Raw genomic sequence first — 27,963 nt, forward strand, 5'->3', positions numbered from 1 at the left:
TTAATTGTTGGTGGTGGTCAGGTGGTGATTCCCAGAGCAATATTTTTTTATTTTAAATTAAAAACATTGATTGTGGTGACAGTGTGGCGTCAATTGTTTTGTTATGTCAACAACACGGAATTGTTTACAAAGCAAAAAACGTAAGACCATTCACCTCCCTTCATTCGACGCACCGCTACCAACATCTACAGTTCAAGCAGCAGCTGGCGACATGTAAACTGCACTTTAACCTTCCGAATACAAATAAATTGAATGACTAGGAAACAATCAAATAAAACCACGACATCAGAAAATGTACACTTTCGTTTAGGCATAGCCGAATATTTTACGTAACTCACTCGGTTAAAGATTACACTCACAAATCACACGTGCACTACAGGAAGCCAAGCTAATACAAAGCGAAGATACGAAACGAAAATTTTAAATAATCGATATTTGCATTCGCTTGTAGGTCAACGATAACATCGATGATCCTGGTGCCACCTACTTACAACGCCTTCGTGCGTGTTTATCACGAAGGCTGTGCCAATAGTTAAAAGTATTTAAGAAAAGAGCAATAGAACGGGACGAATTGCAAATTTAACTGTATTACGCCCAACTTTGCGTAAAAGCCGGACACTGTAAAAATCCGCCCGGACCCCGGACAAAGTGCTAAAAAGGAGGACATGTCCGGGTTAATCCGAACGTTTGGTCACCCTACTCATGGTTGTTGGACCGTATGGTGGGCGACTGTCAGCTGGGTATCACACTGCCCTCCTGGGCGTCTCCAGAGACGTCTTGGGCCTCTTTGACTGGAGTAGGACTGTTTTCAGTGAAGAGTTCCGTTTACAAATTGACTCTCAATGACCCGCGAAGACGTTCGTGGAGACGCCACGAACAGCAGTGGCTACCATCTTAAATGTCGCCAAGATATCCTACGCACCGGTTTCTTGCGCTCACGGCAGGCCATCCTGGGCTTTACATATCAGCCGCCTGCACACGGCGAGAGTTTCCACTGCTTTTCTTCGTGGTTGGAAAGCCCTACTTTGACCAGCAAGTTTACCGAATCTCTTCCCCAGTTGAGAATGTCTAGAGCGTTATGGGCACGGCCCTCCAACCTGCTAGGGGTTTTGACGATCTATTACGCCAAATGGACAGAACTTGGCACGGTATCCCTAGGAGGACGTCCAACGACTCAATCAGTGCAAAGGCGATTAACAGCTTGTATAAGGGCCAGAGCCGAAGAGGAGAAGCCTACCTTTGCCATGTTGCCGAGTCTTTGTAAAGTGTTCGCATTGCATGGCTGCTCTTCCATCTCACGTGAAACAGTAATAAAAAGTTCGGCTGTTTTGCCGTGATGTACACCAAGCTCAACAAATGAGAGTTGGCGATTCAACTGTCTGTTGTTGAGTATTCATCCACGACAGTATATTGTTTTCCACAACATACTCAGAATTGACTGTCAATGCGACGCATTGACGCTAAGAGGATAAAGTCAACACAGGACTTTAATGGGAAAACGGACTTCTAAGACTCTTCAAGATTACACGTACGCTTCAACGACGTCTGTGCTCGGCATAGAGAACACCGTCTCTACTACATTGCACAACTGCACGCGAGAGACTGTCAAGGCTATTGTCAATACTGTCCACAGACAACATGTTTTCAGGCTTCGCAATACATTGCCAAAAAATTGTTCAAATGGCTCTGAGCACTATAGGACTTAACATCTGAGGTCATCAGTCCCCTAGAACTTAGAACTACTTAAGCCTAACTAACCTAAGGACATCACACAAATCCATGCCCGAGGCAGGATTCGAACCTGCGACCGTAGCGATCGCGCGGTTCCAGACTGAAGCGCCTAGAACCGCTCGGCCACACCGGCCGGCCAATATATTTCCAAAGTTTTTGATGTTCTCGATATTATTGTGTAACCTATCAATGTCACTCCTAGACGGTCAATATTATTGCCCAATGGGAAATATCAATATTATTGACAGTGTAGAGGGCACTTTAGACGAAGGTGGTTGATTGTTCACTGGTATGCGAGGATGGGTACCATGTTTATAACCGTGGGCCTACAGTCTGTTTACCGTCGTACTGTGACTGAAAACAAAGTGCAAGAAGTGTATTTAAATTTTATGCGTCTTGGATTAGTTTTCCACGTACTGATATAAAGATAGCGACGCAGGAATAGGGCAGAGACACGTTTATTATCGGGACGGTTTACGAAGTACAATGCGAACTACGGAGTTAAAATTCCAATGTGACGATGTAGCCGTTGTCGTTAGTTGATATATCGTGGAGAAACATAAAAGCAGCGACTGTAAAAGAACAGGGTTTCCTAGTGAACTAATTACAATATTGAGCACATACGGTACTAAAAACTGTGTACTAGTGACAACATGCTTCTTATCGTGAACTAATGTGTTGTGTAGAAATGAAAGCAGTGACTAAAAGGGCAAGTTTAACGAATGAGCTCTTTTCAGTACTGATAACATACTCCGAACTCTGTACCGTATACAGAACTACTACATCCGAGCATTGGTACAGTGACATTGCCAGTCATTACATATTGCTGACTGGCTACCATGTATAAACACTATTAAATTTGAACGGTGATTACTGCGTATTACATGTAGAGACGTTGGCAAACGTTATATCGTTCAGTATGGATTATAGTTACGTGTAGTCAACCACTAACGCTTCCGTCAACATGAAAATGATACGCATGTTCACATTAGCTATGTTTTGCAAGAGGAAAGCCGCATCGACATTATTTAACAAGAATTAAATCGATTTTATGAATTCATAGGCCTATGTAGTATGTAGATTCCCTTATTGTTGTTATGCACCTCACTTAACTTTCATGACTTTCATTTAAATAATTTCGAGTACTGAGCTAAAACTTCACTCACTCTGTAACGCTTTTTACAGTAAGATGTTAATGCAAATGGTGTATGTTTTCGTTAAACTCTCTTAGCACTTCCATGCATTACACATGCTTGACTTCCTACAGTAATAAGAAGCACTCTACATTGTTTTCTGTTTTGTCTTTTTATTTTTAAATTGGATTGGTATGATGTTTAGACAGCGCAATTGAAGGAGCTTATCAGGTATGTTGAGAAATATTAATAATTATTCTGCTACAAGTGAACCTACAATTCCGGCCTAGTCATTTTTTTTAAAAATGTTTGTAGTTCTTCTAGCATTAAATACAACTGACTTTTGCTCGTTTCACTAGTAAGCATTCAGGTTTCTTCGCCATTCTTTAACGTTTCCAGAATGAGATTTTCACTCTGCAGCGGAGTGTGCGCTGATATGAAACTTCCTGGCAGATTAAAACTTCGCGCCGCATCGAGACTCGAACTTCCGGACCTTTGCCTTTCGCGTGCAAGTGCTCTACCGTCTGAGCTACGCAAACACAACTCAGGACTTCTCCTCACAGCTATACTCCTACCAGTACCTCGTCTCCTATCTTCCAAACTTCACGGAAGCTCTCCTTCGCAGGAGAGAAGACGAGGTAGAGAGAGCTTCTGTGAAGTTTGGAAGGTAGGAGACGAGGTACTGGCAGAAGTAAAGCTGTGAGACCGGGCCTGAGTCATGCTTGGGTAGCTCAGACGGTAGAACACTCGCTCACAAAAAGCAAAGGTGCAGAGTTCAAGTCTGAATGCAGTGCACAGTTTTAATCTGTCAGCAAGTTTCATTCTTTAACGTTGTTCCCCAGCTTTCACTATTTAACAGATCAAATAAAACTTTGTTAGATTCTTTGCATGAACACTATCATTTCTGACAGAAAGATCAATTAAGGGGGCAATCCTGTTTGCCCTATATACCACATGATTAAGGCCTACTTTCAGTGGTCTTATTACATCAGATACTTGAGCAATGCAGCCGATAACAAGCAGCAAAGCATACGTTTCTTTACGGATGAGCCGAATGTAGCTGTTCACAAGCACAACAACTAACAACACCTGTAATGTTGTTAATCAGTCACATAAGGCGTATTCGTGAGTTTCTTTTTATGACATAACAGATCGTTTCAAGTAGTAAAAGAACTAACAGGGCAGGCAAGTAAATTACATATCATATCCCCTGCAACATTCTTGCTTGCTTCCTCGACCGCCGCGTCTCGACCCAGTCCTCAGTAGCCGGTCTGCACCGGGTACCACCTCGGTGGTACACGTTGTAACAATACCTTTTTTCTGTCGTTGCATTCCTGATCCACGAGACCGGGCGGCCAACAAAAGAGGTTATGGACTCAGCCAAGCCCTGTAACACGAATAGCGCGTTTAACCGATAAAATAGCGTCTAAAGAAAATATATTCTCACACGGTACTTGAGGTAGTGATCTTAAGTATCTTAGTTATATATACAGGGTGTTACAAAAAGGTACGGCCAAACTTTCAGGAAACATTCCTCACACACAAATAAAGAAAAGATGTTATGTGGACATGTGTCCGCAAACACTTAATTTCCATGTTAGAGCTCATTTTAATTTCGTCAGTATGTACTGTACTTCCTCGATTCACCGCCAGTTGGCCCAATTGAAGGAAGGTAACGTTGACTTCGCTACTTGTGTTGACATGCGACTCATTGCTCTACAGTACTAGCATCAAGCACATCAGTACGTAGCATCAACAGGTTAGTGTTCATCACGAACGTGGTTTTGCAGTCAGTGCAATGTTTACAAATGCGGAGTTGGCAGATGCCCATTTGATGTATGGATTAGCACGGGACAATAGCCGTGGCGCGGTACGTTTGTATCGAGACAGATTTCCAGAAAGAAGGTGTCCCGACAGGAAGACGTTCGAAGCAATTGATCGGCGTCATAGGGAGCACGGAACATTCCAGCCTATGCCTCGCGACTGGGGAAGACCTAGAACGACGAGGACACCTGCAATGGACGAGGCAATTCTTCATGCAGTTGACGATAACCCTAATGTCAGTGTCAGAAAAGTTGCTGCTGTACAAGGTAACGTTGACCACGTCACTTGTGGAGAGTGCTACGGGAGAACCAGTTGTTTCCGTACCATGTACAGCGTGTGCAGGCACTATCAGCAGCTGATTGGCCTCCACGGGTACACTTCTGCGAATGGTTCATCCAACTATGTGAGGAATGTTTCCTGAAAGTTTGGCCGTACCTTTTTGTAACACCCTGTATATAACGCGTCGTACGAAAGAAATTTTCTAGGTGAAATGTTTAACCATGGACCTTGCCGTTGGTGGGTAGGCTTCCGTGCCTCAGCGATACAGATGAGTATCTGTTGAGAGGCTAAACAAACGTATGGTTCCTGAAGAGGGGCAGCAGCCTTTTCAGTAGTTACAGGGGCAACAGTCTGGATGATTGACTGATCCGACCTTGTAACACTAACCAAAACGGCCTTGCTGTGCTGGTACTGCGGCTGAAAGCAAGGGGAAAATACAGCCGTAATTTTTCCCGAGGGCATGCAGCTTTACTGTATAATTAAATGATGATGGCGTCCTCTTGGGTAAAATATTCCGGAGGTAAAATAGTCCCCCATTCAGATCTCCGGGCGGGAACTACTCAGGAGGACGTCGTTATCAGGAGAAAGAAAACTGGCGTTCTACGGATCGGAGCGTGGAATGTCAGATCCCTTAACCGGGCAGATAGGTTAGAAAATTTAAAAAGGGAAATGGATAGGTTAAAGTTGGACATAGTGGGAATTAATGAAGTTCGGTGGCAGGAGGAACAAGACTTTTGGTCAGGTGAATACAGAGTTATAAATACAAATTCAAATAGGGGTAATGCAGGAGCAGGTTTAATAATGAATAAAAAAAATAGGAGTGCGGATACGCTACTCCAAACAGCATGTTTAACAGTAACAAAGGGGACACCCGTATATGCGACAACTTGACACCTCCCCGCTCATCCCATGTATGCGGGACAAACTTCGTATTTTCAAATGGCAACTCACTATTTTTATTCCATATTCGGATTCTACGCCAAAAAATACGTACTATTTACTCAAACCATTGCTTCCCATTCGTGGTTGGTGCACTAGGATCGACAAATATTAAGTGTGCATTTTATGCAATTAATAACCGAAGCATTTGATTCTACGTTTCATGTACAATGTAAGTGTAAATCTTTGTGTTCCAACGGTAAATTTTTATGTTCAAACGTTACTTGATTGTTGTAAATGTGAGTGTACAGTACAAATAATTAGCTAGATATTGGCATTATGTCTTGTATGACAACGTAATCCCGAAACCAATTGCTTGATTTCGATGGCCATCTTCGAACCCTGCCATCAGGGTGACTGGTTTCGGTAGCGGCTACCGGAGGAATACAAACCACAACCACCGTAATGAGGTAAAATGTCCATTAAGTGATAGTGACAGGCGCACCTCGCACCTCCCATGGATGCCCACTGAAATCAAGCATCCCAATGGGGAGACGCAATGGAGCTCACGGAAATCATGCATCCAGATGGGAACAAAAAGCTATTACATCACGTCGTTGTTCCTGGATCATGTTAAACGTAATTTCTAACCAGACATTGAAACGACTAACCGTTTTCCATTCTACAAACAAATTTGCACCACTAAAGTAAATTTCGAATATAAATATCAACCGTGAGAATGAAATGGTTTACATTTCGTTCGTAAATGGAATGTAGAATTAAATGCGTCTATTCTTAATAATTGCAAAAACGGACACAAGTGATATCGATTACAGTGCCATCTACCTGGGGTGGTGGCAAGTGGGGGAGGGGGTTCTATGGTGGCTACAGCCCCCCCCCCCCCAATGGAGTTTCATATTACACTGGATAAAATGTCTTCAGAAATCAGCGAATAAACCAGGTGATAAAAAAGTCAGTATAAATTTGAAAACTCAATAAACCACGGAATAATGTAGATAGAGAGGTAAAAATTGACACACGTGTTTGGAATGACATGGGGTTTTGTTAGAACCAGGTGCTCCACCCCATATTGCTAGACGCGTGAAAGATCTCTTGCGCGCGTCGTTTGGTGATGGTCGTGTGCTCAGTTGCCACTTTCGTCTTGCTTGGCCTCTCAGGTACCCAGACCTCAGTCCGTGCGATTATTGGCTTTGGGTTACCTGAAGTCGCAAGTGTATCGTGATCGACCGACATCTCTAGGGATGCTGAAAGACAACATCCGATGCCAATGCCTCACCATAACTCCGGACATGCTTTACAGTGCTGTTCATAACATTATTCCTCGACTACAGCTACTGTTGAGGAATGATGGTGGACATTTCCTGTAAAGAACATCATCTTTGCTTTGTTTTACTTTGTTATGCTAATTATTGCTATTCTGATCAGATGAAGCGCCATCTGTCGGACAGTTTTTGAACTTTTGTATTTTTTTTTGGTTCTAATAAAACCCGATGTCATTCCAAGCGTGTGTGTCAATTTGTACCTCTATATCTACATTATTCCGTGATTTTTTTCAGTTTTCAAATTTATACTGACTTTTTGATCATCCGGTATTACTTCAACAGATTCGATCATTTTTTTACTATTATGTAGCAATGTAGGTTGCAATGTATTTCAAACACATTTTAACAAAAGAATAAGAGTGGCAAATAGCTTACTATCTAAACCAATAACTATTAAAATTAAAATGGGGGTCTTATTATTTATTAATAGACATTTTTTACCCTGAACTCCAAAACAGTTACCAAAAACTACTTTAAGCAATATCAAATATTACCAATTTGTCGGTGGAGGACCCCAACTCTCCTTTTGTTAAGCGATATTCCGTTCCCCCAAACCTCCTTCCACCCCCCCCCCTCTTTCACCCCCCCCCTTAAGCGACATCTAGAATCGCCAATACCATCTACCACGAATGGGAAACAATTGTTTCAGTAACCATCCGATGTGAGTGAGTGTTTTCTGCTGCAAGATATAGTCTACAGAAGACCGAATAAAATATGTATTCATTTCTAATAGAAAATTTGTAAATAGAATTATTTACGAACATTTTCTGTACTCCATTTTTTTCTTTGCATAATTGACATAATTTGTCACTCACTAAACTCTTTTCAAGATTTCGTTTTGCTGTGAAGGTTTTCGTGATCTGTGAGCATGTGTTTTGTACCAGTGTGATAGATATACTCCATCCCAAAATAAAATGTTCCAAAATAAATAGACTCCTTCCTTACTCTCCCCAGCAGCCCAGCACAGGCTGAGCCATTTTGGCGCCATTTTCCCCCTACAGACCACCATCTCGGATTACGTCACAGGAAGGATGACAGCACCATCTGGTGGCAGTACTGTGTACTAGGTCAGTTGGACTCTAAATCTCGTGGTGAAGAGCTGCCTGCGCAAAATAAAGACTTGTGTCCAGAGTCGTTTTCCCGCCACTTCCAACCCACCATCTTGGGTTACATCATGAAATGGACCACAGCACTCTCTGGTGGTGGTACGAAGTACTAGGTCCAGATCTTGTGGTGAACACACTGATTGAATCAATCTTGGATAACTGTACTTGCCTTATCACCTGACGTCATGGCCGCCATCTTGGACGACAGCACCCTCTGGTGCCTGTACTGTGTACTTGGTCAGTTGTAGTGTAGGCCTCATGGCGAGCACACTGGATGGTGGTGCTGCCTCTAATTGTTTACATAAAGACTGGTGCATGATTTCGACAGTTGATGATTAGCAAGTATGTTTGCACAGTCTTTAGGATGGATTATTATTTTGACAATTTAAGAGTTGTTTGGCTCTCTGGACGTAAATATATTGCATTATTTATGAGTGGTTTGCATGTCTGTAGGGTGTGCAGTGCGTTATTTTGAGCGTTTACAATTAGCAGGCATGTGTGTAGAGCATTATAGATGAGTTATTTAGGAGTAGTTTGCAGGTCTGTATGCTGTGTGGCATGTCAGAGCGTGTGTTCTGTATCACTGTGATAAATATACTCCATCCCTAAATACATAAAGTACACTCCTTCCTCTCTCCACCAGCCCAGTGCAGGATGAGTCCTTTTCCCACCAAGCCCTAGGAAGAGGTGGCGGCCGGGTAACATAGGTTAGTGGAGATGAGCTTTGTTTCCCGCGATTTTCTTAGGTTGGTAGCGAAACCCCAAGTGACCTTTCTATACTGCCAAAATTCAAACTTGGCGCCAGTTCGTAGGAGGAGGTGGTGGTCGGGTGACTGAGGTTAGTACAAGTGTCCTTTCTTTCGTGCCAATTTCTCAGATTAGCAGCGAAACCCCAAGCGACCTTTGTTTACCGCCAAAATTTAAACTTGACGCCAGTTCGTGGGAAGAAGTGGCGATCGGGTGACAGGTTAGTGGAGGTAGTCCAAGTGAGCTATTTTCCCGCGACTTTCTTTGCTTAGTAGAGATATCCATGGTGTGATGCATTATCGTGTTCGAATTTGAACTTCCCGCCATTTTTCTGCGCGAGGTGGCGGTCGGGTGACTGAGGTTAGTACAACTGTCCTTCCGTTCACGCTATTCCCATAGCTTAGTAGAGATATGAAAATGATCTTTGTTTATCGACAAAATTCAGACTTGGCGCCAGTTCATCGGAGGAAGTAGCAGTCGGGTGGCTTAGGTTAGTGTGGGTAGCCCAAGTGGCCTATCTTCCTGCGATTTTCTTTGCTTAGTAGAGATAACCATGGTGTGATGCATTATCGTGTTGGAATTTGAACTTACCGCCATTTTTCTGGGGGGAGGTGGCGGTCGGGTGACTGACGTTAGTACAAGTGTCCTTTCTTTCATGCTATTTTCTTAGCTTAGTAGATATGCGAAATTATCTGTGTTTACCGCCAAAATTCAAACTGGGCGCCAGTTCATAGGAGGAAGTGGTGGTTGGGTGGCTTAGGTTAGTGTGGGTAGCCCAAGTGGTCTATCTTCCTGCGATTTTCTTTGCTTAATAGAGATAACCGTGGTGTGATGCATTATCCTGTTGGAATTTGAACTTCCCGCCATTTTTCTTGGGGAGGGGGGCGTTTCACTTTCCCTCCAAAAGCTGCTGTCTTGGGTAACAGTACTTGCGTCATCAGCTGACGTCATAGGCACCATCGTGGATGACGTCATGCGCTGTTGCCGCCATCTTGGATGACGCCATCGCCACCATCTTGGATACATCTGGCAACAATGGAGAGTGGGGCTCTGGCCCAATACTCCCAAGCACGACTCACGCTCCCTCCTCACAGCTTTAATTCCGCCAGTCTAGTCTCGGTCCGGCACACAGTTTTAATCTGCCTTTAAGTTTCAAGACAGAAGTCATCTTGAAATCCGATAAGAAAGTTTCCAGTTTCTCGCGACCTGTTTGCAAAAAAATCTGTAGGAATTTCCTTGTTGCTCTTTTTCATTGTCTCTTTGAAGGTTAGACCATTTTCTAGAAGATACTGTCCTAAAGGATAACTACGATAATGGTCATCCGTAGTTACATTCCTGTGGGTGCCCTTAGTTGATTTGACTAATCTCTTCACAATATCAATAGGCTGGTTAGATGCAAGATATGGTCCAGGATTCTGTCTGCCGCAGTATACTTCAAAGTTACAAGTGTAAAATGTCTTGCTATAACACAGTGCGTACAACTTCAAACTGTACTTGGCAGGCTTATTGGACGCAAAACCACAACGTCCACGAAACCAAACAAGCATTTCGTCTGTAGTTGTGAACTTCCATGGACAGTTGTTCAAAAATGCTGACTACAGATCGTGGATAGTAGCAGTTTTGCCAACTGCAAGTCACTCTTTTCTCGTTGAACTATCATCAAATGTCAGAGACCAGAGCAAGAACAGAAAGCACTTGTAGCTAAATGTGCTGCCCTGAGAATAGTCATACCTATGCAATTTGATTCCGACAGCTCTAATACGTCCGTGCGTCCTCCTTTTTGTACAGTAATGAGAAACAGTGCTTCTAAGAGAGCCAATATTTCAGTAGCGGAAGTATTTTTGCAGTCTCTGTCCCTCGCGTAATTCACATATGATCTCTTGTTATGTATATGTCTATTGGTTCAAATAGCTCAAATGGCTCTGAGCACTATGGGACTTAACATCTGTGGTCATCAGTCCCCTAGAACTTAGAACTACTTAAACCTAACTAACCTAAGGACATCACACACATCCATGCCCGAGGCAGGATTCGAACCAGCGACCGTAGCAGTCGCGCGGTTCCGGACTGAGCGCCTTAACCGCAAGACCACCGCGGCCGGCATATGTCTATTGGTGTTCGCAACAACAGAATCAATTATTTCAGGATTAAAAAAAAATATCAGTTTTAGTTCCTGGAGCATTGCGTTTCGGGCCAGGTAAGACGTCGATTATATTCTTACGTTTTATTTTACCTGGCCCCACTAACGGATTATTTATCTGTAAAGCATCCTGGTGCTTACCAATATAAAAATGGCACTCATCACTTGGTAATTCATTCACCCGCCATAGTACGATTGTTCAGATTCACTGGAAAAATCTGCAGCCTCGATTATTTCTGCTTCATCATCGCTGTCAAAGAAATCAGCATAATCCTTTTCGTCAGATGATTCCAGATGAAGGTGCTCAATTTCGTCTGACGTCAATCCTTTTCTTCATACAAATATTCAAGACAATAGGAAAAGTGTAATACTAAACTTCAGTAACTAAATAATCATACAGTCGAAGAATTTTTGTAAAATATCGCTTCTGATCTTCAAAACTTGAGGAAAAAAAAAGGTAACATTCATGATAGTGAAATATTTCTTTCGGCGGTCAAATTACAGTTAAAGCTTGCTACTAGGAGCTTTCTTTGGAGCAGTGCACATCGTGAATTTTTTTCTCACGCAGGAGTTATTACGTAACAATTTCTTCTGTATTCCTGAAACCCTGTGTTGCTTCACCCTTAGTATGTTTCTTTGTGCTAGTAATATGCGACTGGGTTAATTTTTCCTCCTGGACGTGTTCTGCGTATGTTACGTCTTTTATAAGCAAAATAAGTATTCTTGTGGCATTTTACATATTGAATGAAGTAGTTGGCTACACGGAGTGTATGGCGAACTCTGTCACAAGCGAAAATATATAAAATTTTACAGGAAACAAGTCATGTCAGACGAAGTGCTGTTGACGCGGTTAGAGGAACCGTTACACGAGAATATCCACATAGAGGGCTTGTCTTCAGGTAACGACACACAATCTGAGGATGAAGAGATCGAAACTGCAACAGAGGAGTTTCACAGCGATTCTCAAAAATTCGTCAGTAGGGGTAGCCCCAACTTCTGCAAACCGTGATACCTATCAAGGAAGGGGTGAAAAACAAAATTATTTAAAAATGAAACTCCTCCGGCAATAGCTGCCCGTCAGAATACTGTCAGATAGTTTGGTGTAAAGGGGGGTACAAAAAATTCGAAAACGGTTCCGGATTTATGAAAACTATTTTTTTCCAGACACTGTAATTGACCGTAATGTACAACACACAAACCAGGAACTATTAGAAAGAATGCCTGCAGTTTATCAACGGAGTTCTCGAGACTGCTTACAGACAGATTTTGAAAAATTACCGTCTTGCCTTGGTGTTTTATACGTACCTCGTGGAAGTGAAAAAGTCGGAAGACGGTGGATCTGACTCGGTGTGGTAAAACTGGAAAGAAGTTCGCCTCAGTTGTCAGCTTGCTATGACTATGTCAAAGTGCTGGTAGGAGAAATGTTGTGACTAATGCTAAACTGTATGTAACCACTGCATACTGAAATATTCATACATTTTTAACAGTCATAGGCAGTGCTTGATCTGTAAAAAAAGACGTTCCGGTACTGTGACGTTCGGGAGGCGGCGGGTGTTTTTGAAATTTAAACTTCTTAAAACATTACTTTGACGCCTTTTTGGTACGTACCACATTTCAAAATCTGCGGCTCTGATAGTGGATATTGTCTTGAAAGGAGGATATAAGGTGAACATCAACAAAAGCAAAACGAGGATAATGGAATGTAGTCGAATTAAGTCGGGTGATGCTGAGGGAATCAGATTAGGAAATGAGACACTTAAAGTAGTAAAGGAGTTTTGCTATTTGGGGAGCAAAATAACTGACGATGGTCGAAGTAGAGAGGATATAAAATGTAGACTAGCATTGGCAAGGAAAGCGTTTCTGAAGAAGAGAAATTTGTTAACATCGAGTATAGATTTAAGTGTCAGGAAGTCGTTTCTGAAAGTATTTGTATGGAGTGTTGCCGTGTCTGTAAGTGAAACATGGACGATAAATAGTTTGGACAAGAAGAGAAGAGAAGCTTTCGAAATGCGGTGCTACAGAAGAATGCTGAAGATTAGATGGGTAGATCACGTAACTAATGAGGAGGTATTGAATAGGATTGGGGAGAAGAGAAATTTGTGGCACAACTTGACTAGAAGAAGGGATCGGTTGGTAGGGCATGTTCTGAGGCATCAAGGGATCACCAATTTAGTATTGGAGGGCAGCGTGGAGGGTAAAAATCGTAGAGGGAGACCAATAGATGAATACACTAAGCAGATTCAGAAGGATGTGGGTTGCAGTAGGTACTGGGAGATTAAGAAGTTGCACAGGAAGGAGTAGCATGGAGAGCTGCATCAAACCAGTCTCAGGACTGAAGACAACAACAACAACATATATAGGTCATTTTTCATTTGAAACCCTATAATGTATACATCAATGTAATCAGGAAAGACTAGAGAATTTAATAAAGTCATAAAAAATTTCTGTTTTTCCACCATTTAGAAGTACACTTTATCCTTAACCTTGGTTGTAACGTGAGGTATGGTAGCGACAGACGTTTGTTCGGTAGGTAGTCGTTTCTTTGGTTGCTTTGCTTGCTAGTTGGACGAAATGGCGCTGTAGAAATAACATTGTGACAAAAGTGTGCGTTTACACTCACGGGCTGAGGGAGAAGGCTTCTTCTTGTACGCACAAAATAGGAAACGAGAGGCAGGATGTATTAACTTAATTTTTTTGTCTGTTTCGCCGGGGCCTGTATCACCAGGCATACGTCCCAAGATATGTCAAGTAACACAGTGGCTTGCAAAGTACTGATGTCGATGCATCTTTTAGGTTGCACATCATCTCCAATTGATTTACTCCTTTCGTACTAGCGCCACAGACAAAGGCAGTGGTAAAAAGGGAACAATAATCATTAAAATACGAACAATATTAGCGCAGAAATGCGCCTCAGTATTAAGGGCAACTAAATTTGTGGTATTTAGACCACTAATAGCCCAGTTTGACAACATAAAACACTTGAAGCCTCGACTTTTGATTTGCATTTCTCCGCAGCAGCACTTGTTGCTTTCTGGAGCGAAATGAAAAATGGCCTTGGTTGCCAAACCCACTTACTGTGATTTCAGCACTAGCAGGAAGAGAACTGAGCCTGAAACCCAGAACACCAGACCTTGTTGTTTTTATTTACACGTCTATCAACACCTACATAACCCACTCTAAATCCATACTTCACACTTTGTCTTTTCTTTTTTAACACGTCTTATCTCCAGAATGAGATTTTCACTCTGTAGTGGAGTGTGCGCTGATATGAAACTTCCTGGCAGATTAAAACTGTATGCCGGACCGAGACTCGAACTCGGGACCTTTGCCTTTCGCGGTCAAGCGCCCTATCCATTCTTCCACGAGTACTAGTTCTGCTAGGTTCGCAGATGAGCTCCTGTGAAGTTTGGAAGGTAGGAGACGAGGTACTGGCAGATTTGAAGCTGTGAGGAGGGGTTGTGAGTCGTGCTTGGGTAGCTCAGTTGGGCAGTCAGCGTTCGGCGGGGCAGCAGTGCGCACCGCGCTCGGCCGTCCACGCCGCTGCGCCCGGGGAGTGTTTGTTTACTTCCTCGTCACCGCTCTTCTCACAGTCAGTCGAACAAGCTATAATGGCCAACTCTTACAGGAAGGACACTCTTAAGTTCACCTTCTCAAATGAATACGCACGACTCAAAGCACTGTCCGTCGAACGCTCCCTATGCGAAGATCTCCCGTGACGACCTCGTCGGCATACACCTATCGATCATTAGCAGCGTCGTTTGTCGACGCTGCCTGCAGTGAGATTATTCAACGGACGCTACATGGACTAAAATTTCGACAATCCGACGGAAACGTCGGGCCTGTGGATGTCGACCATGCAGGATTTGGCCTTCGAACGATCCGTGTATTCGAACTGCCTTTCGAGGTGAATGAAGAGGAAGTCATCGCGGCGCTAAGCCCGTTCGGAAACGTCCAGAGCCCCGTAGCCGAGACATGGGCACAGTTTACGACGTGTCCGGTGCTTAATGGTGTGAGACAAGTCCGAATCGATCTCAAACGGCACGTTCCATCGTACATTTCTATCGTCGGCTGCAGTGCGATGGTCATTTACCTCGAACATGTTCCGGTTGTGGCAAAGAAGGCCACGTTCGTAATGAATGCCTGCAACGCCGCATCACACAACTACGGCACGACGATACGAACACCGACAGAGCCACAACCACCCTTCCAGTCACCTATGCGGCGACACTGCACGTCCAGCCCTCACGAGACGACATTCATGAGCGTCTCTCTGGGCCGATACACCCGGAGGCGTCTCAGCACCTTGACACCGGCAATGCCGCCCGTGGACATGACCTACAGCCGGACACGCCCACGCTAGAGGGTCACAAGGATACCAGCGAGAGTGTTATGGAGAATGAAGACCGCACCATAGCACACGCGGCTTTTGTACCGGAACGACGTGAGTCTCTTCCTTCCTCAGACACCGAAACTCATTACCGGAAGCAAAAGTCGCCCAAACGACGAAAAAACCGCCGCAAGACATCAGAATCGACCATTGAGCCCCCTCCGCAGGACGAAGAGATGGCACATAACTCTGACGGAGTACACGATAACCATTTCTCCTCTGCTACGGAGACGCGTCATCCACAAGACGGTGAGCCGTCCAACAGAGATCGTGAGCGAGCCCCGCGCCCAGAAGCCATGGAACACAGCACGCCCATCGTCACCGACGCAATTGAGCCGACTCGGCCAGCGCTGACGGCCATTTTTCATGGGCGGATGACACGGATTTCCCACCTCCATCTGATGCGGAAATGAGATCTGTTCCTCCGTTAGACCAACATTAAAATGGCGGATGTTTCTACGACGACCCATGCGACTTCTATGGACTTCCAGAATCTACCACGACAATCTTCACCAGCTACGAACCTATCGACAGCACGGATCCCCCATCAGGCGTACCGAATAGCTACTACCAATACTACACTACCGGTCATTAAAATTGCTACACCAAGAAGAAATGCAGATGATAAACGGGTATTAATTGGACAAATATATTACACTAAAACATTTTCACGCAATTTGGGTGCATGGATCCTGAGAAATCAGTACCCAGAACAACCACCTCTGGCCGTAACAACGGGCTTGATACGCCTGGGCATTGCGTCAAACAGAGCTTGGATGGCGTGTACAGGTACAGCTGCCCATGCAGCTTCAACACGATACCACAGTTCATCAACAGCAGTGACTGGCGTATTGTGACGTGCCAGTTGCTCGGCCACCATTAACCAGACGTTTTCAGTTGGTGAGAGATCTGGAGAATGTGCTGGCCAGGGCAGCAGTCGAACATTTTCTGTATCCAGAAAGGCCCGTACAGGACCTGCAACATGCGATCGTGCGTTATCCTGCTGAAATGTAGGGTTTCGCAGGGATCGAATGAAGGGTAGAGCCATGGGTCGTAACACATCCGAAATGTAACGTCCACTGTTCAAAGTGCCGTCAATGCGAACAAGAGGTGACCGAGACATGTAACCAATGGCACCCCATACCATCACGCCGGGTGATACGCCAGTATGGCGATGACGAATACACGCTTCCAATGTGCGTTCACCGCGATGTCGCCAAAACGGATGCGACCATCATGATGCTGTAAACAGAACCTGGATTCATCCGAAAAAATGACGTTTTGCCATTCGTGCACCCAGGTTCGTCGTTGAGTACACCATCGCAGGCGCTACTATCTGTGATGCAGCGTCAAGGGTAGCCGCAGCCATGGTCTCCGAGCTGATAGTCCATGCTGCTGCAAACGTCGTCTAACTGTTCCTGCAGATGGTTGTTGTCTTGCAAACGCCTCCATCTGTTGACTCAGGGATCGAGACGTGGCTGCACGATCCGTTACAGCCATGTGGATAAGATGACTGTCATTTCGACTGCTAGTGATACGAGGCCGTTGGGATCCAGCACGGCGTTCCGTATTACCCTCCTGAACCCACCGATTCCATATTCTGCTAACAGCCATTGGATCTCGACTAATGCGAGCAGCAATGTCGCGATACGATAAACCGCAATCGCGGTAGGCTACAATCCGACCTTTATTAAAGTCGGAAACATGATGGTACGCATTTCTCCTCGTTACACGAGGCATCACAACAACGTTTCACCAGGCAACGCCGGTCAACTGCTGTTTGTGTATGAGAAATCGGTTGGAAACTTTTCTCATGTCAGCACGTTGTAGGTGTCGCCACCGGCGCCAACCTTGTGTGAATGGCCTGGAAAGCTAATCATTTGCATTTTACAGCATCCTTTTCCTGTCGGTTAAATTTCGCGTCTGTAGCACATCATCTTCGTGATGTAGCAATTTTAATGGCCAGGAGTGTAATAATGTCGGCTCCCACGCTAAACTTCAACTGCTCCTTGACACGCTAAGAGCAGCGGACATCGACATCGCCCTGTTACAAGAACTGAGGACAGCAACTTGGACTGGGTGTTATGGATGCGAGACGTACGCCGCCCCTGCAGCTATGTAACACACAGGCGCAGCCATCCTCCTCCGGGAAGGTATTGTAGTTTCCGATGTCGCATATCTCCCAACGGCGCGAGGGGTGGCCATAACAGTTGAAGGAATCAAGATCATAAATCTCTACGCCCCATCGGGCACTGATAAACGGAAGGATTGCTCCCAGTTCTACGCAGAAGATATCACGGCTTAATTCCTCGGCAGATACGATCATCTCATCGTGGGTGGAGATTTCAACTGTGTTCTCGAGCGTACAGAGCAATACCGTCATTTCACCACATGTCCGGAATTTCGCTTCCTCGTCCGCCGCCTTCGTCTTCTCGACACTTGGAAAGTGGTACCCGGGTACCACCTGCGGCATACACACGTCACGGGCTACTCCGCCAGCCGACTCGATACAAATATACATCTCTGAAGCTCTAAAATCCGTTCTCCTCGACGCGGAACGTTGGCCGTCTGCCTTTTCGGGCCATGGCATCTACATCTGTACCATGAACCTACGTAGGTAATCTATATGGCGCAGTGCAGGACCTTGGAAACTCACCGTCACGCTACTGCTGAACCCCGAATGTCGACAACAGGTCGCCGACACGTGGCACACTTATGTTCAACGCATCATGCGTTGCAGTGGTGGTTTCTGTGCGCCAAACCGGCCATCCGACGCACCTTGACAAACTATGGCAGTGCCAAAGCCAGGTGGTATCACCATACAACAGATTTCTACTATAGCGCTCTACGTGAGCTCATGGATCGTCTAAAAGAAGCTCAACGCATCAAGGCAAAGATTTTAACCTTGACCAGATGCCGTATAGAGGGAGCCATTATACGAGCACGCAGCCAAGATAGGATTAATGGTGAAGAACTTTATGTGCATCATATTGTTCAAAATGTTCGTCGACGCCGACAGGCTTTAATGACAACTTTAGACCTACCTGATGGACGACGGCTGACTTCGCAAGCTACCATTGCGGATGCCTTGACAACGCATCATAAACTTTTCTATCAAGAAGTACCTGCCGGTGCAGAGGGCATTGCTGAGGTTGGCTAGGAGATACTTTGTACACTAAACGCCGCAGCTGCAACCCTCCTGACTGCGTAAGTGACCACCCACGATGGCCATGGCGCTGTGGCCAAAGGATCAATGAATCGGTCTCCCGGCCCGGATGGTTTACCTCTCGAATTTTACAGAACCTTCCTAGATCTGATGTTGCCACGATGGAGAGACATGTACTGGGAACTTTTGTTCGGCGTGGCGATCCCGCCACCAATGTTCATGGAAGGCTTACTCGTACCAGTCCTGAAACCTGCAGGAGGAACACGACTCGACAGTTATCGGCCGATCACGTCACTCAATTCCGACTTCAAGATTTTCACACGCCTTCTAGCAGTGCGATTCAAACATGTCTTACGACACACTGTTTCCCACGAACAAACATCCTTAGGCGGCGATCGTAATACACAGACAGCCCTCAGTGAATATCGAGATGTGATCGCTGTGGCAACACACTCGCGACTGCCAGGCGCTTTAATCTCCATCGACTTCAAACAAGCGTTTGACCGCGTCAATCATGCATTCCTCAACGCAGTGATGGACCGAATGGCAATTCCCCCGACGTTCACGCAAGTGATTATGCGGCTCCTTCGTGGGGCAACGTCCAGTCTTCTCGTCAACGGCAGACTTACAAAACTTATACGGATTGAACGCTCAGTACGGCAGGGATGCCCTTTGTCGACGGTTCTTTATGCCATTGCGATGGAACCATTTATTAGCAGATTACGGCGACGTTTGAAAGTTATTTCACTCCGGGGTCATATGTTCCGTTGCCGAGCCTACGCGCACGACTTGGCCATCGCCGTACGTTCAGCGGCCGACGTACAATTCGCGATGCAGTGGATTACCCGTTAACAGTGCAGGGGCGGGGAGCGCTATGAATGTCGCAAAATCGTGCGCCATGAAGATCTGCAGACAGAGTGGTCCCCTTTCAACTGGTGGACACCCTTCGCTGTCTCTGGTTGGTGTGTACGCGAGACATTCGCCGCACCTCGGAGATCAATTTTCGGGCGCTGCTGCAACGCATCCAGGCCAACATACAAAAGCACGTACTACGCCCGCTGAATATGTGCCAGAGAGTCACCATCGTCAATACCCATCTGGCAGCCCGGATACCCCATATCGCGCAGATTCTGCCCATCACTGCGACAATGGCAGCCAGATTACACGCGGCTTTCGGGTAGTTTATATGTTCTGGACACATCTTGAAAGTCCAGTATGAAGCTCTCACCTTACCGAAGCGGGATGGTGGCCTCGATCTGGTTAATGTGAGAGCCAGGACTACGGCACTTTACACCAATAGTATGCTCCGGTTGTGGAAAAGCCAAAATGCTGGTTTTACTGGAATGCTGACCACAGAGCTCGCACCTGTTTCGAGGCGCCCACCGACGTCTCTGGCACACATCCCACCTCCGGTGCCGCATATCTGCTGCTTCTTTTTGGAATTCAGTTACATATGCACCGAGCTGCCCAGGACCAGGAAGACGACCACCCGAGACATCTACCGCCTTCTCCGAAAGTCCCCATCCCGAAACCCCGTCGAAACACGTCACCCCCAGGTTCCATGGCCTACAGTTTAGGAAACGATCCACCGACCATATCACACCACTGACCCCACCGCGACGTGGTACCTTCTCGTCAACGGCAAGTAACTACAAGAGAGAAACTGCATCGCATCGCGCTGGTGTACTCACCCTTGTGCCTCAAGTGCAATGTCGAAGATACAGATTGACATCGTTTTGAGTGTGCGCCAGCAGCAGATGTCTGGACCCTCGTACAGAAGATTGTGGCTTTCTACCTCCGAGTACCACCACATCACGTTTCTCCTACCATGATGATATATCCCGACACGACCTACTTTCCATTGGCTAAGTGGCACGCCATCACATGGATCAGTGGCGTGGCTATCAACTACCTCTTCCGCGACGACATCGTCGATTCGGCAGACTTTTGGACACGCCTCCAAGTACATCACCTCACCCTTCGCCGACATCGACACTATCGGGCCACTTTCGCGAACTATTTACAGAGTACTTTCACCAACCCGCCTCAGAGCTGGAATCTCAACGAACCGTGCCAGCCAAGACTGGACGATCCAACGTTCCCCTTCAATGGTCAATGATAGAATGCATTTTGTTCTGATGGCGCGCCAAAGTGGAGCATGGCGCGGAAAGTATTCCTAATTTCTTTCACTTCTCTTTTCTCCTCCTCTTCGAAGTTTTTTTCTCTTACACATGTTTAACCTTTTCACGCATAGCTCTCTATCCGCAGCCTATTTGTTTTCTTTCTCCTGTGCTTCCCCATAAAAATAAAATTTAAAAAAAGTTGGGTTTCTGCTGATGGTGAGACTGTATACTCATTTACGTTTAAAAAAAACGAAAAAAAGAATGTTGCGAAAATATAGCCTACCTATTTATGTTTTGCGTTTTCACGGAATATTGTGTTACTTTATGAAGACTGTCGTCTTTTATTTTATACACTTGAGGTTCTTATTTGTTTTCTCATTACCTGCAACTTTTTGTTCATGTAGTAGGTGTTTGTTCCCTTTGTAAAAATAAAAAAAATAAAAAAAAAAAAGTCGGTAGGGCGTTTGCCCGCGAAAGGCAATGGGTCCCAAGTTCGGGTCTCGGTCCGGCACACAGTTTTAATCTGCCAGGAAGTTTCACATCTTATCTGTTTACAACGGTACTGTCTGATTTTTACCATATGGAAAGGGCTACTATTGCCATTCTAACAAGGGAACCTCCCCATCGCACCCCACTCAGATTTAGTTATAAGTTGGCACAGGGATAGGCCTTGAAAAACTGAACACGGATCAATCGAGAAAACAGGAAGAAGTTGTGTGGAACTATGAAAAAAAAGCAAAATATACAAACTGAGTAGTCCATGCGCAACGTAGGCAACATCAAGGAAAGTGTTAGCTTACGAGCGCCGTGGTCCCGTGGTTGGCGTGAGCAGCTGTGGAACGACAGATCCTTTGGCTCAAGTCTTCTATCGGGTGAAAATTTTAATTTTTTATTTTCAGATAATTATCAAAGTTCAGGCACTCACACATAATCAACTTCGCTCTCCAAAATTCCAGGACATGTTCAGATTTGCTTGGGCATATACAGAATTTGACGGTCTACGCACGGAAACATTTGAAAACGTAAAAAAACATATGTTTTGACAGAGCACAGGGAAAACTGTGGGACTCTGAAACTGTTGCATTCATTTGATGCAGTTTATGTGACAAACTCTTATGTTTTCATCACTTTTTTTGGAGAAAACCTAAATCGGGCAAGGTAGAAGAATCTTTTTACCCATTCGCCAAGTGTGCAAGTTAGGTGGGTCGACAACATACTCCTGTCATGTGACGCACATGCCGTCACCAGTGTCGTAAAGAATATATCAGACGTGTTTTCCTGTGGAGGAATCGGTTGACCTATGACCTTGCGATCAAATGTTTTCGGTTCCTATTGGAGAGGCACGTCCTTTCGTCTACTAATCGCACGGTTTTGCGGTGCGGTCGCAAAACACAGACACTAAACTTATTACAGTGAACAGAGACGTCAATGAATGAACGGACAGATCGTAACTTTGCGAAAATAAAGAAAGTAAAACTTTCACTCGAGGGAGGACTCGAACCAAAGACCTTCCGTTCCGCAGTTGCTCACTCTAACCACGAGACCACGGCGCTCATCAGCGATCATTGTCCTTTATGTTCCTGTCTTGCACATGAACTACTCAGTTTGTATATTTTGCTTATTTTTTCATAGTTCCACACAACTTCTTCCTGTTTTCTCGATTGATCTGTGTTCAGTTTTTCAAGGCCTATCCACTGTGTCAATTTATAACTAAATCTGAGGGGGATGCGATGGGGAGGTTCCCTTGTAAGTTCCAATGTTTGCGGCGCGTTAGCCTCTCTGACGTAATGCTGAAGGTCGTTCACCTTCCCAGCGGCCATGGCATACGCGACACCAGCTTTCACGCGCACATGTAACGCTGCTTCCTGCCTGCTAACTTGAAGATTAGCTTAATGGACGAATAAGAGCATATTTCTTGCCACTTGAGTTAGAGGACAAGGTGAAAGTTAATCACAAGGCGTGCGAAATGCTTTCAAGAGTTAATTAGGATTGTTTGCTAAATACTTTGATACAGGTATCCTTTGATCCCCAGTGGCTCATTGAAGAAAAATCCGTCGTTTTGTGACCCCAGTTTTGTTACTGGGTGGGAATGAGAATAAGCTGTGATACATGCATTATTGAGTAAGGACTGCTTATAAGCGAGGCCTCCATAAATCCATTGACAAGGCAACCATAATATCACTTTCCGCCAAGGACAGCCACAAACATCTACCAAATTCGTCTTCTCCGTACCAACTGCTTTGTAGTAACAGTGGATATCAGGAAACCACACGCTCGCTCCGCTGTGTAATACTGTATAAGATACACCCGATAACAATGGCAACTACTTGACGATACGAACGTAAAGACAACACAACACCCAACCTCCCAGAGGAGAAAACCTCCGACGAGGCCGGGAATCGAACCCATGCCCCTTCACTTGGCACTCCTCGCTGCAGCTACAGAGGCGGACTAATGTTTTGTTTATGCCCAAGTGAAATCTAACAAACTCTTGGGCAGAAGAGAAATCACTGACAAACTGGGAGAAAGTGAAGTTCGTACAGACAGTAACAGAATAAACTATTATTTCTTAAAAGTGGTGCAATGATTAACGAGAACTGGTGTTTCAGAAGGCAAGGAAGAGGGAGACCAAACAGTAAACCTTTCGTGACCAGCGGAACACATGTGTCTTACGAACAAATTTTATTTACTGAAGTTCGAAAGGGTGTGAAAGTAGCACATCTGTGTGGTGCTGCAATCTAGCGTTGAATTTATAATCCGTTTGGAGACAACAGGGTCATTTTTTGGCACCCAGTGCGCGAGATAATTGTTTAGTTGTGCGTTGTCTGCCTTGTGTTTTGACGGTTTTATGTAATTTTTTCCTATCTACAACAGAAAAGATCTGTAAGGGTGTGTATTGTATCTTTGACATTGTTTGCTATAAATTACGAATTCGTGCACACATTTATTGATAAAATACTTTTAATTCTTTTAGTGCTTTGTCTAATGGCCAGTGTGTAGAGAATTTCTATTTGTCCCTTTTATTCATTTTTTTCAATATTTTTGCATTTATATATTTTATCTAGTTTGTAATCTTATTTTATTTTCCTTGATTTAATATGAAACGACACAGAATTTCTGGTTCATTTTCCGTGACGAATGCTTGCCTTCACCTTCTCTTTTTATTTGTCCCAGTTGAAATCTGCCTTACAAGATCAAGTTGAAAAGGAGGTTGGTAACATTTTCCTCCATTCTTGCAGTTCCACTGTTTGCTATTGCAACCTCCAAAAGAAAGTCACACTTTTCAAACAAAATTTACACTGTTATTTGGGAACTCTGCTGCCGTTAGTGTTTTGGGCAAATGCCTTTTCTGAGCTCACACAAATGATGTGTTATTGACAAGCATGGTGAGTGCTCAGTAAACGCTGTCACCAATCTTATCTCGGCAGGGTGTCCTCTTCGAGCTTAAAACTTATGGTGCTTGTAGTAGGCTGATGCACTCACGGTGAAAGCACTGATTATTTATTACACTGTGGTACTAGAATCATGTGCGAATGGCGATTTGAGTTTTTCAAAAGTTCGCCTCTTCCAGCACACAAACTAATGTCACACGCCCTGCAACGAACACGAGAACTGCCCTTGAGACCTGTAAACACCCTTTAAACTGTTCTTTCTCTTCCAACATTTCCCTAAATTTCTGTTTTCGGCTTGCTATTAGACTGTCATTATTTTGTAACCCTCTTTTCTTTTTCGGCACTGAAGCTACAATAAAAAAGTACTAATACTAGAGTTTTGGCTCTGAGCACTATGGGACTTAACATCTGAGGTCATCAGTCCCCTAGAACTTAGAACTACTTAAACCTAACTAACCTAAGGACATCATACACATCCATGCCCGAGGCAGGATTCGAACCTGCGACCGTAGCGGTTGCGCGGTCCCAGACTGAAGCGCCTAGAATCGCTCGGTCACTCCGGCCGGCTACTAGAGTTACACACCCCAAAAAAGAAACTTTATAAGCTTCTGTTAAGGCTAAAGGAACTGAAATGATTTATGCGAGCTGTTCATCGTTTATTTTCAATTTGTGAACACACAACAGAGACAGAAGAAGAATGTAACAGTGGCTGTAACAATGTTGCAAAGGTCGCACTGAAGTTGCCTGATGGGCTCCTGGTTTCGGTCGTCGCATTTCGGCCCCATGAGCACTTCGCGTTGATTTTCTTCTGTTGGTTCAAATGGCTCTGAGCACTATGCAACTTAACTTCTGAGGTCATCAGTCGCCTAGAACTTAGAACTAATTAAACCTAACTAACCTAAGGACATCACATACATCCATGCCCGAGGCAGGGTTCGAACCTGTGACCGGAGAGGTCACTCGGCTCCAGACTGTAGTGTCTAGAACCGCACGGCCACTCCGGCCGGCCTTTTCTTCTATTTGCGGTTGTTACTAGCATAAGGGTTTCCTCAACAGGGCCATTTGACTTCCGATCATTGCGTTGTATAGCAACAACTTTGGTTAAATTTAGGTTTTTTGCTACAAATAAGTACCGCATTCGAAAATGATTTCTCGTATTGCTTAGCACACTGGACTCGTATCAGGAAGACGGTTCAAATCCGCATCCGGCAATCCTGATTTAGGTTTTCCGTGATTTCCCTGAATCGCTCCAGGCAAATGCTGGGATGGTTCCTTTGAAATGAAATGAAATGTCGTGTGGCTAGGGGCCTCCCGACGGGTAGACCGGTCGGCTAGTGCAAGTCCTTTTAGTTGACGCCACTTCGGCGACTTGCATGTCGATGGGGATGAAATGATGATGAAGACAACACAATACAGTCCCTGAGCAGAAAGGGCACAGCCGATTTCCTTTCCCATTCTCCCCTCATTCGGTGGGACCGATGACCTCACTGATTGGTCCCCTCCTCCAAATCAACCAACCAACCATCTCGTAATCCTCATTCCCGAACCCCTGTTACTTCCGTCGAAATTTGTACCTGAGAAGAAAGCAGCTCATCGGCAACAGGAGCGTAAAGCAGCAAACATGTCAGTATTTCCCCTGTAACGTACCCCCTCCAGACAGAAAATACTTTCCTTCTACACCTCGTTTCATCCCTGAGGTCAACTTTTTCATTTTTAATTTCTTAGATTGTAGTTTTTCTTTCTTGGACAAAAAGTCACTGTGTTTAGCAGAGTGATCTGAATTCCGTCCCAACATTTTGGAAAAAAGAGCCAGAAGTCCCTACGCGTAGGGGCACATCCCTGCGATTGGCAGCTATGATGCAGGACAGGGTGCAGCTGAGGATGAACTGTCTTTATTTCTTCTCGTGACGAATCTTACATATTTCGGGTGCTGAGTAGTTGAAAAGCTGTAACTGGCCTATTATCCCGCCAGTTTACTGCAGATACACATCCTTTTATATGGATTATGATGTATGCTTTCAAGCAGTTACAAAAAATTTTCCAGTAAGAAGGCGATCAGACAATGCAGTCCATGGAAGCAAGAGATGAGGACTAATTTCGTATGTGGCTACTGCTAAGTACCAGCCATCTTTGGAAAAATTTAATAAAAATGTTAAGCTATGGACAATTTTTAATGTAATATACGAAATTTCAATTAATTCGGACACGAAAATGTTGTAAAGGGTGGATACGCACATCTGCCCGATGTTACTCTTTACAGATCTGCTGAGGTTTCTGGGATGTAGGCAGGCATCTCTGCCCAGTACTGATAGGCTGCTGAAGTACATGGATCGCATCAGATGCTTAGAGGCCACTGGTCAACTGGCTCACATTGTTGAGAGGGCCTTCCAGCAACAATGCAACCTGTTGCAGTCCAGAGTGCCCAGCAAATAACACCCACTTTTCACCAGGAGACCACATTCAATAATGAATTTACAGAAAACACTCCATCCGTGCCATGTGCTCTGAAATGTACCAAGCAATGGTTTAATTTTCTTATTTCACTGAGAAGACAAATTATTAAGGGATGTGATCGATTTAACATGTGCATTCCTAGTTTTCTGTCTGTCCTTCACATACTCTGATCCTAAGTTGTGCGAGGGTTCATTCAATTTATGAATTACAACGTAGATCGTCTTCTGCTCTGAGAAGTCTGTGAACCCCCGACTGGTTGATTATTCATCTCATGTCTACAGATTTCCACTTCTACCAATACCAGCACTAATGACTCTGATTTAGAAAAAAGCTTTTATTATGCCTTTAATGACAAAACGAGATCATAGGTTAATCAGCTAGATACATGTCATTTTTAACTAACTCCCAACTTAAGAAGAAAAAGAAGATATCAATACATCACTATTACATTATTATTGTAACGTTCTGGTTGTTGGTAATCCGTGACCCCATGGTGCGTGCAGAAGATCCATTGCTGCCTCTTATTATTTTGCATGTCTTGATCTCAAGTAGAGATTTAACGTTCTCGGGATGGCACGAACATGAAACATATGAGACAAGACTTGTTCCTTAATAAATCCTGTTACATAATAATAAAGCTTTTGAGTTCTGGGCCATTTTTCTGGATAAGAAAATGAACAGGTCTCCCACTAATAAAGCTTATTGATTTCTTCATTAAAACAGCTGACGGGATAGGATGGTCTAAACAATGTATAACAAGGAATGTCTTTCAAGTTTACAAAGACAAATAAGTATTTAATCTTAAACGCTATACAGTACTTAAATTACATAAACTTGTTGACATAAAATAATTATCATTTATTAAACATTTTAAGGAAAAGTCAGATTTAGAAGTTTCTTAGTCATCATCTTCCATTGAAAAAATGTCTGTGCCAATAACTGAATACCTCATGCCAAATTTTAGTAGGAAAATGGATAAATGCGCAAACTGCCCCTGTCAGGACAGTGTGTTATTTTCAAATGTTTGCTTGCAAACTTGCGGAATTACGTTGAGGCATCTGAAGGTATAGTGATCGACACTATCACTGCATAACACCAGGGAAAAAAGCAACGAACTTTGAAACTTCAAGTAGATTTGATAATAGTACAAGATGTGTTAGTGTAACCTTAAGCTGCAGTTCACGTTAGTAATGTCAGAATCAGTTAAAAAGTGTGACACTTTCAGTCTAGACATTTCCATTGTCTCTTGGTGCTCACTT

This window comes from Schistocerca americana, chromosome 8 (genome assembly GCF_021461395.2).
Source record: "Schistocerca americana isolate TAMUIC-IGC-003095 chromosome 8, iqSchAmer2.1, whole genome shotgun sequence".
NCBI classification, from domain to species: Eukaryota; Metazoa; Arthropoda; class Insecta; order Orthoptera; family Acrididae; genus Schistocerca; species Schistocerca americana.